The sequence below is a fragment of the Ptychodera flava genome, chromosome 2, assembly GCF_041260155.1.
Source record: "Ptychodera flava strain L36383 chromosome 2, AS_Pfla_20210202, whole genome shotgun sequence".
Lineage (NCBI taxonomy): Eukaryota > Metazoa > Hemichordata > Enteropneusta > Ptychoderidae > Ptychodera > Ptychodera flava.
In genome coordinates, this window is record NC_091929.1 from 16669566 (window position 1) to 16681229 (window position 11664).

General features: G+C 44.0%; 1 long non-coding RNA gene across 1 annotated transcript in view; it reads left to right on the forward strand.

Moving 5' to 3' along the window:
• The first annotated feature begins 1875 nt into the window (after nt 1–1875).
• Nucleotides 1876–11664, forward strand: part of LOC139115871 (uncharacterized) — a 145216-nt gene continuing 135427 nt past the window's right edge. Inside the window, exon 1 of the long non-coding RNA XR_011548200.1 lies at nt 1876–1937. This is a non-coding gene — a long non-coding RNA (uncharacterized lncRNA). The remainder of the gene's footprint in view (nt 1938–11664) is intronic.

The window sequence follows — 11664 nt, forward strand, 5'->3', positions numbered from 1 at the left end:
TGGATGAATCTTTGGGAATCGTTTTCAGGATTTGTGCTTTTATTTTCTGTGACACATCACCTGTAATTGTATCCATTGCAGGGATTTTAAGTTTGCATGTAGTAGCATTTGCTAATACCTCAGTGTTATGTTCTAGTACCTTATCATTGGTAGTGTACAAATGGAGGGCTGATTTATTGTATGTTCGATTACTTGGATGAACAGAATGTTGCCCCAACTCAGCTATATCTTGATCTGTGTGGTTTCCTTCTCTGAGTCGATTGAGAAGTTGTGCAAATTGTAAATCATCCTTTTGTCTCATGATTTCAGTTAGTTCATGCATAGTGAAATACTCCTGCCATAAGTTTGTTGCTAGTTGTCCATGCTGTTAAGTCACTGAATATCCAGCCATCCATGACAGGCTTTAGTTGATACAAGTCACCAACAGTTATCAATGAAACACCACCAAATAATAGATTGTTGCCTTTAATTTGTTGAAGGCGCAAATTAATGAATTGAAGGTTGATGTCCAACCATGCTTATTTCATCTATGATAACAACTGATAGGTTTCGATATTTAGCTCTTAGTGAGTTGGTCGCTGTCTAGTGGTTTGTATTTGTAACCTTGATTCGCTGGTACTTGAATGCTGAATGTATTGTACTTCCATTGATATTATAGGCTGCTTTTCCTGTGTGGGTGCACACAACAACAATCTACAGTCATAGGATTCTCTCCAGCAGTTGAACACAGATATCGATGTAAAGCTTGAAAAATTGCTTTTATTACAACAGATTTTCCTGTACCAGCACCCCCTGTGATCAATATACGTAAAGAATCTTTGTTCGTCTTTACTGATTTTAGAACATGATGGAATATTTATTTCTGCTTTAAATTTAAAGATCTCACAAGTGCATAATATTGGTCATCAGGGATACGCCCAGGTACAGTATTTTGGTCATCATTGATTGTATAGGTAGTCCTTAGACCAACATCAATACCTATATCATATATGGCATGTTCAGGTTTGTCAGGATCAAAGTATATGTAGTGTTCACTTGGGTTGAACCTGTTTGTTAGTCATCATTTTCTGTCTGCTGTGCATTTGGTGCAATCTGGTTAAATGCATCAGTATCATCGACATCACACTGTTCAGCAGCTTGCTTTGTTTGTTCCAACTTTTTTGTATAGTGTTCATAATCCACTGCATTATTTGCAATAATAGTCGCGCCAGCGGCTTACTGACTACGCATGCGCTTATTCATAATATACTATGCGAGTAACCGGAAGTGTACCCTTCTTTCACGGGCGCCGCCATGTTTTTTTTTTGAGTACTCGTAAATAAACAAATACGAAACAAATTACTATTATATAACATGCCATTTATAAAATATACCTCTTTTATTTGCCAGTAAATGTTATTATGCACCTTGTCGCCGATACAAAATATCGTTTATGTAGATAAAGGGAGAAAACTGTCGTGCATATGAACGGGGGCATACGCAAAGAATGCTGGGATTTAATTTCAGAAAAGCGCCCCCTGTGTCAATAATTAGATTCAAAAATTGCCAGTTTTTAGACGGAACGCTGTAGTTTTCAGCACGAGGCACCGTGTTTTCAGCTTGCAAGTGGAAGGTGGGCAGTGCGGTTACCATTACAATGATAATGATTGCATAATACGTCCCTTGTTTAACGCAATAGGCTGTTATCATTGTAAAAATTGCCAATTTTTGTCCAAACTTTTTACACGTTACAGAAAATCTATACCAGTCCTGCTCTGCTGCAGGGTTTGACGTCTTGTACTTACGTGAACTGCTTTCATCAGAGGGAACTGGGCATAGTTGTCATACAAACGTTTATTAAGTAACAATTAATTACATTTTATCATGAATCAATACAATAACATTGCCAATCTTAACCCCTGGCGCGACACCAAGGGCTGAGCCCTATATAATATTATGTTTACTAAGTTCATAGGCATCTTGAAATGTGTCACAGTCACACAGTAAATCTACAGTTTCATTTCTCCATGGCATGTACAGTAATAATTTCTCTCGACAGTAATTTTCATTGTCAACTCTGTTATTGTAGTTGACACAGCGTATTACACGAGGAGTTTTCAGTTCTTGTTTGGCAATTCCATTTCTGAGATTGATATTTATCTTGGATTTATCCGGTATGATATTCGTTGCCATTTCAGAGTCTGATTCACGAAGAATATCTGGATTGTCATCATTGACATCTGGTGAGTGACTTGTGCTATTTAGTCCCCACGGACACCGTCCGGGGGGACTTATAGGTTTGGTCATGTCCGTGCGTGCGTGTGTGCGTCCGTCCGTCCGTTCACACAGATATCTCAGAGATGCAAGAAGCGATTTCATTCAAACTTGGTACAAGGATTACTTCGTATGTCATACAGATGCACGTCGATTTGTTGTGGGATACGATCCAATATGGCCGCCAGGCGGCCATTTTATTACGATTTTTTCATGTACAGAGCCATAAGTCAGACATGTTTCAACCAATTTCATTCAAAGTTGGTACAAGGACATTGACTAATGTCATAGGTATGCACGTGAATTTATTTTGTGATACGATCCAATATGGCCGCCAGGCGGCCATTTTATTACGATTTTTTCATGTACAGAGCCATAACTCACACATGTTTCAACCAATTTTATTCAAAGTTGGTACAAGGACATTGACCAATGTCATAGATATGCACGTTAATTTGTTTTGTGATACGATCCAATATGGCCGCCAGGCGGCCATTTTATTACGATTTTTTCATGTACAGAGCCACAACTCAGACATGTTTCAACCGATTTTATTCAACGTTGGTACAAGGACATTGACCAATTTCATAGATATGCACGTCGATTTGCTTTGTGATACAATCCAATATGGCTGCTAGGCGGCCATTTTATTACAATTTTTTCATATACAGAGGCATAACTCAGGCATATCTCAACCGATTTTATTCAAAGTTTGTACAAGGACATTGACCAATGTCATAGATATGCACGTCAATTTTTTTTGTGATACGATCCAATACGGCTGCTGTGTGGCCATTTTGTTACGATTTTTTCATATACAGAGGCAAAACTCAGGCATAACTCAATCGATTTTATTCAAAGTTGGTACAAGGACATTGACCTATGTCATACATATGTACGTCGATTTTTTATGTGATACGATCCAATATGGTCGCTAGGCAGCCATTTTATTACGATGTTTTCATGTACAGAGCCATAACTCAGACATATTTCCACCAGTATCATTCAAAGTTGACATTGACCTATTTCATACATATGCTCGTCAATTTGTTTCACGTCATGTAGCAGTAACATGTCAATTATTGAAGTTTTGTAAGTAGGCTGATATGTCAAGAAATATGTACTGCATCAAATTCATGAAACTTTATACAGATGTTATCTGATGTTAAGCTCACATTGCTTTAACATTGAAAAAGACATTTATCAGTGTCATTTTAATTAATTTGTAATTGCATAAGTAATGAACTTTCCTAATTAGGGTGATATAGCCACAAATAATACAACGTCAATGTGTGATGAAACTTGATACAGATGTTGATCTCATAGTGTTGTAAATACTGCATCAAACTTTATGAAATATGGTACCAGTGATAATCTGTTAAGTGTTATAATTGTATGCAAAAATGTTTTGCAACATCCTGTTGATTAATTCCTAGTTGACTCATTTTATGAACTTTAGTGGCCTACATTGGTTTTATGTTTTCATCACCATGGAACTCATTCTTGGCCATTGAGCGCCATCTGTATCAAAGTATTTTTATCACAGACCTAATTAATGAAGAGGACTCTATCCTCTCTGAGGACATGTAATCAAAGTACCCATTATTAACAAGTGGGGACTGTGTCATCAACGATGACTTGTTTTTGGATATTTTACTTTTAGTTTGGATGCATAATCTGCAAGGCACCAATTTTCCAATGCTTTTGGTCTTCTAGCATAACGTTTGATAAGATTATCAGTTTCTATGTCAGTGGAATCACCAGCTGTGTTTTCAAGGGCAGCTTTACTTTTCAGTAGAAGTGTTCTTTCATGTGGAGGTGATGTATTAATGAATACAACCTGTCTTGTGGCTTTAGTTAGTGGCATTTGTAGTATAATGTAAGCAGCCTCCTGTGCACTGATTTCAACATTGTTAAAGAATTTATTGCCAATGTGTCTGACTTGTGCCTTGAGTTCCATATTACCTCGTCTGGCTTCTTTGCATGCTTGGTCAAGTAATGCACTCATACCTCTTTGTGACTTACTTATGTATGATACGATGTACATGGCACATGCATATGGATCTAACACAAACTGAAGATCATGATTGGCACCCCATGCTGGTAATAATGGTTTCATGTACGGATTGACACGCAAGTCACAAGGGTCTCGTTTCAGGAATATTGTGACTCTTTGTAGAGAACTACGGATAGCTAGAATGTATTCTTCATAACTAATATGTAATTCACTTGACAAAAAGTTGGCAAATGTTACAGATTTTCCTTCTTTCATATCATCTAGTTTTCTTTGATGTTGTCATACATTTCTTTGTATTTTTTTTTTGTCAACTGTATCATCATTATCTAATGGTGTGAGAATCATTGTCTCTGACATTGGAGGCATTGGATAGCCAAACGACATATGGGTTTACCTTTTTCTCTGCATGATTTTGAGTGTTTATGAGTTTTGCAGGGTAAGTAGTTCACTTATTTCAGCTGGTACATTGGAAGAACATGAGACATATTTGTCAATGAAAGTGGTCACTTCTGCAGGTGTGTTTTGCTGATAGTTTGGTGCATACTCAATCCACATTAACATATGAATATGTGGAGAACCTCTTTGTTGGAATTCAACTCTGTAGAAGTAATCAGTAAGTTTGCCTATTGGTTCATGTGGACTTTTGAGAATAGTGTTTATGAATACATTTATTCTGTGGTCAAAGAATCGAGCACAAGTGACAGGGTCTGATTGCAGTAACCTTGTCTTTGTAGCCCAATCCATTGCTTTCAATTCATCATCAGTATAGTGTTTACCATCAACAAGAAGGCCTAGTATGCGGTGAAGGTCAATCCATCTAGTATTAGCACTTGAGAGGGAACAGAACCATGTCGGTAAACCAAGTTGTCTGATCATAGCAAAGACATCCTTCTTCCTTTTTTCCAAGTAAGGTGGTGAATTTCGCAAATCTCTGAATATATAAAAACCGTCATCAAGTCTGAGTAGTTCTGTTACTTTATCAGGGTTTAATAGGTCAGCAACTTTGTAATTTTACCCTCAGTTTTACAACGCCGTAATGCAAGGTGTACTTTATCATTTATTTGTTTCAACTGCAATTTCTTCAGTTTAAAAAATATATTTGGTACACATTAGCAACGCCTCTGTCCACATTACGAACTTCCCATATACATATGTCACTGTAATATACATTTATAGAGTTATTTTCTGTATCAATGAGTCGACGTTGCCCACAGAATATGGTAGGAAAAGCTAAGTATTCTGCATCTTTATCAGCAAAAAAAGCTCAAAGGTCTTTGTCTTCACCAGGTGCGAATGTGAACATTTGATTAGAGATATTAGTATCATCAAGTAAAGTATCCATATTAGCAACAGCACCCTCTTTAGGATCAACCTCACTGAATGTATCACTACCGGTAGAGTCAGTGTCAGAATCAGACTCAACTGACGGTTGGGATGCAATGTCTGTATTCTCAATGAAGGCTGCCATGTCAGTATCTGTATTATCATTGATTTTCTGGAACATCAATTTGGATACCTGAATTTTGGTATAGAATACTATTTTCCATAAGCCACACTAATGCCTGCATCACTTTGTTGGGTCTGATATTTTCAGTAAATTCGCATCGTGTATATGATAACTTTCGTTTTAGCTTGACTGGTAATGGTATAGTTGCACATTCATTAAGCATTCTAGGTAGCATATTGATGGTAGGGTTATATCTGTTGTTGAGATATTCACAACAGGACCAGATAATGATCTTTGACCTCCACGGGGCAAATTGCAAAAATGCATAAAAGGAATTCTCAAAGCTATTAAGCGTTCCTCTAATAGGTGTAAATGTAATTCTGATGGTATATTGGGAAAACTCATTCTATTGGCTATAGACAGTTTTGGGACTTTGCCTGCAGATATAGATCTATAGCATGTAGTACAAACCCATTGAATGACAACTTCTTGAAGCTCATACGCTGTCATTTTATTCAAATTCAAGTTATCAAACAAAGAATACAAATAATTAATTAGAGCATATTGTGTGTCAAAGAATATTACAATACTTGAGCCATCAAGTGTTGCAAGCCATGTGAGTTATATCTGTGAAATGATCTAACAACCCAAAATACTGCTTGCGTTTCTCTATTGTACTGCAAAGACTTCATGTGTACAATATTTGGTAATTCATTAAACATTAAAAGTCTGAATGAAATTCATTGCTGGCCTGCAGGTAACTGACTGTTTCTCTGTATAAACTGTCACCATTGTGTAAAATGCAATTCAAGTCCTCAGATGTTAATGAATGCTTAACGAAAGAAACGACACGGAGACAGTGCTTGGCCGAAACCCAGGGGCGATGGAACATCCGGGCGTCGTGGCGGCCTTTCCCGTGAAGCCAGTCGCAGATTTGAATGACCTCAAGGGAGGGCAACGTGTTACCCAGGATGCACCTACTGCCACGGCGGGGATGCACGGCGTCGTGGCGGCCTGGAAGATGACACGGACCCCTTGCGGGATCATGCCATGCATCGGGCAACGTGGTACCATGGTCCCTCCGGATCCGCGACAGCAGCCCCATGGAACTTTATTGAAATTTGATCATCCAAATAACATCAAGATAGAAATGTGACAAACTGTAGTATGTCTGTATGTGGGTTGCTAATGCCGCAGCTTGCTTTCATTTTTTTTGTGGTGGGTGGGAGGGGATTTGTGATGTGTACGTTATCGTTGCAGGAGCTGAAGTGGCGGCAAATGGCTTTGGCCAAGGGGGGTATGCACGGATAGCTGATGGTCAGTGATGCGAGCAGATAACGGGTTGGACGTCATGCAAGGCATGCGTGGCATTCATATTTGATAGTGAGGGTGGACAAGAAGCAGCTGTGATTCGAGAGGCAAGGGTTCATTGTGTGTTCAGCAAAAGTGCTAGGCGTGGTTGTGAGGCAAAGGTAGAATGGCCTGCGTCTCCGTGCCCTTCCCCACGTTAACCATGATTATAGCAAGCCATAATCATCCATTAATGAAAGAAACGACACGGAGACAGGGCTTGGCCGAAACCCAGGGGCGATGGAACATCTGGGCGTCGTGGCGGCCTTTCCCGTGAAGCCAGTCGCAGATTTGAATGACCTCAAGGGAGGGCAACGTGTTACCCAGGATGCACCTACTGCCACGGCGGGGATGCACGGCGTCATGGCGGCCTGGAAGATGACACGGACCCCTTGCGGGATCATGCCATGCATCGGGCAACGTGGTACCATGGTCCCTCCGGATCCGCGACAGCAGCCCCCAAATTAAAGCCAGCCCTCAGACCTGGAAGTCGTACAACTGATTAAGGAACATCCTTAGGCGACTGCCACTATGTGTACTACAGAATAAACAACCGTTCATAATGTGAATAGTTCATAGTTCATAGTCCACAGTTCGATGTTTAAGCAAGTGACGTGTACAGTTCCACATATTGTATGCCCAACTTTGCTAACATAGTCATGTAGAGTTTGTACTGTAGATCGAGCGTCGTTAAAGTCCCACTAACTAGAAGGTGTTTCTAACACCTCATCTCCTAGAGACTACTTCCTTGTAGCAAGCATGCGAGGCACAGAGTCCAGAGTCTCTTTCGCTGTCTTTATGTAGACCTGGTACGCGTCACTCCGCCATCGTCCTAGGGTCTTTATTAGCCAATCTGGTAGGCCAGCCTCGGCGGCGGTTGTGGCAGCACCACTTCTAAAGCTATGTGTGGTATATAGCTCCGCACTTTTAATCCCTGAATGCACGAGCAGCTTTCTCAGGTAGTGTGTCAGCCTTTGACGCGTGAGCCACGTGCCATCAGCAAATTGGAAGACTGGCACTGCTGTATTCGTAAGGCAATGTGATCGTCGATATTTTGCAAAGGCGTTGACCGCACAAACAGATGTCCCGGTTGGCGCAATGCGGAGTACATACCCACGTCGATACGGGTCAGTCTTAGAGGATTTCAGTCTCACTTATAGTACACTGCACAACACAATGTCTTGAACAAGCAGCGTTGTGGATGGGTCGAACTGCAGTGGCCCAGCCGCAGTGAATTCACTCACTCTCAAGAATCCAAAGAAGGCGAGGGTGAAGCTTGCCCATAACATGACCTTGTCGTGATCACACAGGCCTTCCCACGATCGTAGGCTCTCCTTTAGGTGGCGAAGTACGTTGATTGTGATTGGCAGACGCGGCCGGCGCACATCACCGATACTCCTCCGAATCCCTTGTAGCGTGCACTGCAGCAATGAATGGTTGGTGACATCGTCTTCATAGCCTAGCTCAACGTGCTTGTGCATTGCCCCCGCAAGGTACACCTTGATAGTCTTATACGCGAGGCCCCGGTCTGCAAGATTGGTGACAAATAGGATTGCCGCCCTAACCGTGATGGGCGTTGCGCGTAGTCCGTATGATGAGCAGAAGTTGGCGTAGCATGTCTGGCCTACCTGGTTTGTGCGTCGCGTGTTTTCAGCAACACTGTTGTGAATGTAGGCCGTGGCCAGCGTCATCAGTTGCCGCATATCAGGTGCAATGGTCGCAGGTGCTGCGGTACTGACGTGGGTTGTGCTTGTGCCTCGGGTGCCAGCGTTCTGAATCTCGGCATCTGTGAACGAGAAAGTGAGTCAGCAATTTAGTTATCAGTTCCGTTAATGTGGGCTATCAAGACATGGAAGTTACCTTTGGCTGCCTGATAAAAGATGCTCTGACCAGGTGCATGATCTTCGGGCATCGGCTGAGCCTTTTTTCCAAATATGCACTACCGTTTGGTTGTCACAGTGAAAGAGGATACGGCGGCCGTGCCACGAATGCCCCCAAATTGAACAGGCCACTAGTATTGGGTACATCTCTTTCCGGGCGATTGAGGCAGTGAGTGAGGTGGGCCAGGTGACGGTGAACCAGTGGCCCTTAAGGTAGCCACCACAGCCAATGGTACCGGAGGCGTCGGTGAATAGATCCAGGTCGCGGGATAAGGTCCAGTTTGGCTCCAGGAATGAGGCAGTACCATTCCACGTTGGCAGGAAGTCGCACCACCACTTCGCGTTGAGGCGGAATTCACTGGACAGGGTGATGGTGGAATTGAGTGCTTGCACTGTCACACTGAGGTCTAACATACGACGGAGGAATATGCGGCCAGCTGGAATGCATTTACACGCGAAGCTGAGGGTGCCAATGAGGGAGAGTAGCTCTCATTTTGTGCATGTTTACCGCTGTAGCCAGGTCGGGAGAACATCGAGGAGGTCTTGTAATTTGTCATTGCGAAGCCGCAATGTCATGGAGATGGTGTCAATGATGATACCGAGGAACGTTATTACCGGGGATGGCCCTTCAATCTTCTCTGGTGCGATGGGGATGGCTCGGTCATCACAGGTATTGAGCATTGTGTCCAGTAGATGCTGGCATTGTCCGGATTGTGGTGGGCCGGCCCCAAGGTAGTCATCCAGGTAGTGCAACAAGTCCTTCGTCCCTGCCCTAGATTGAATGATCCAAAGCAGGGCTTCGGTAAAGGGGTTGAAAAGGAATGGAGCAGAGCGTAAGCCGAAGGGTAACACGCGATCAAAGAAGTAGAGTCCTTGCCATTTGAAACCAAGGAGGTGCCAGTCTGCCTTTCGAACGGGGCATAGGCGGAACGCATTTTTAATGTCCACCTTGGTAAGCAAAGTGCCCTTGCCATGTCTGTGCACCATGGCGACTGCGTCGTCGACACGGGAGTAGGTGAGGGTGTAGTCATCCTTGTTTATGTTGTGGTTGACAGAGTCATATCTCGGCCTTGATAGGTCCATGATGATTCGATGGCCCCCAGACTTTTTGGGGCGCAACCTGAGGGAATTGATGATGAAGTTCGGTAGTGGTGGTGTGCGGAATGGGCCATTGTGTGGCCTGATTGAATTTCCTTTTGTATGGCTTTGGTAACAACCTCGGGTCTCTCATGGCCGAGTTTGCGTTGCGGTTGTAACGAGGGCCATTGGTCCCGGTGAAGCCAACGTTGGCGCCGTAGGTGAGGTCATGGAGTAGGGTGGCAGAGTTTGGGTGGCCTTCAAGGGCTGTGGCTAGTTAAGCGAGGTTGATTGGTGTTGTTGGCTGTAAGGTTTCTAGTATCGCCGGACTGGCGATCATTCCCTCGAAAGGGCTGGGGTGGTGGCTGACCTGTGACCAGGTGGTGTTGTTGAGCATTGTGGTCAGGCGAGGCGCACACTGTGCATTTGTGTATTCTCCCATAGGGACAGGGGGTCTTGCAAGTCCCACGGTTGAAGGAACGACATACCTGTTGCTGTTGTTGTTGAGTGGATTCAGGCTGTTTCTTGGCATTGGTATTTTCCCAGTAGTAAGGGTTCGTGGTGCTGTTCGGGCGTCTGTTGCACTCGGTCTTGACGTGACCTCGTTTCCCACATCCTAAGCATGTGGGGATCAGTAGGTGTGGGTGTTGTTGGAAGTGGAAGAAGTGCAGCTCTGGATCCGGCTTGCCCCAGTTCACCTGGTCAGGATAGCGTGCCACATTCAGGCGGAAGGCTTTGTCGTAGTTTAGCCAGGCCTCAGGTTTATAGGCAGCTGCCTGTGCTGCTATGAAACGGTGGTAGTTAGCCAGGGGGATAGCTAGGTGCGGATGGTAGAATGATCTATACATCAAGAAGGTACTGTAACACTGAGACCAGATCTCAAAGTTGTCAATGTTCTTTCGTTTGACTTCGGGGGTGAACGTAGCTATCCCCGGGTTGTCGGGATCAAAGGCTATTTGTGTTTTTGTGGCCCTTGATGCGCTTGGGGCAAGGGCATCGGGGTGTAGCTCACTGAGGTCGATGAACTTACCGATGTTCGCCAGATTGTTCAGAGTCGTTTGCTTAACGTATGGTGGAAGGAGGTCGGCTGGCGGTGTAGCTGCTGGTGCGTTAGCCAGTGTTCCCGAACGAGGGGGTGGACGCCGCGTTGTTTCTGTGGAACTGGGAAGCTGGGTCCGCTGCAACATGGGCGCAGCCATGTTGGCTGTTATGTTGTTATGAGGCGCGCCTCCTACGGTGGGTTGATCCAGGAAGTGATGTACGCCATCAGCGGTGACCAGGTCAGTTGTGCGGGGCGCTGTAATGGCTGGTTGCTGTAGTGTTACAGCATACGCCTGCTGTTGGTGAGTCTGCGAATGGGCTGGTTGGGCTACCCGCTCCACACTGGTCTCGATGATCGAAGCAGGCGATAGAGGTCCAGTATCTGTGTGGGCGGAAGTGATAGGGTGGCTTGATGGGTGATGTGCCGTCAGGCCAGCAGCACCGGTCGTTTGGACTTGCAGGTCACGTCGGATCGATTCGACGGCTGTGGCGATTCCAGCCTCAATGAGTTTGGAGATGTGGTCTGTCGCTCCCTGCATTGGTGCTGCATCGGGGTTCGAAGTGGTAGGGCTCTGGTCATCGGGTTGAGCCTGTTGTCT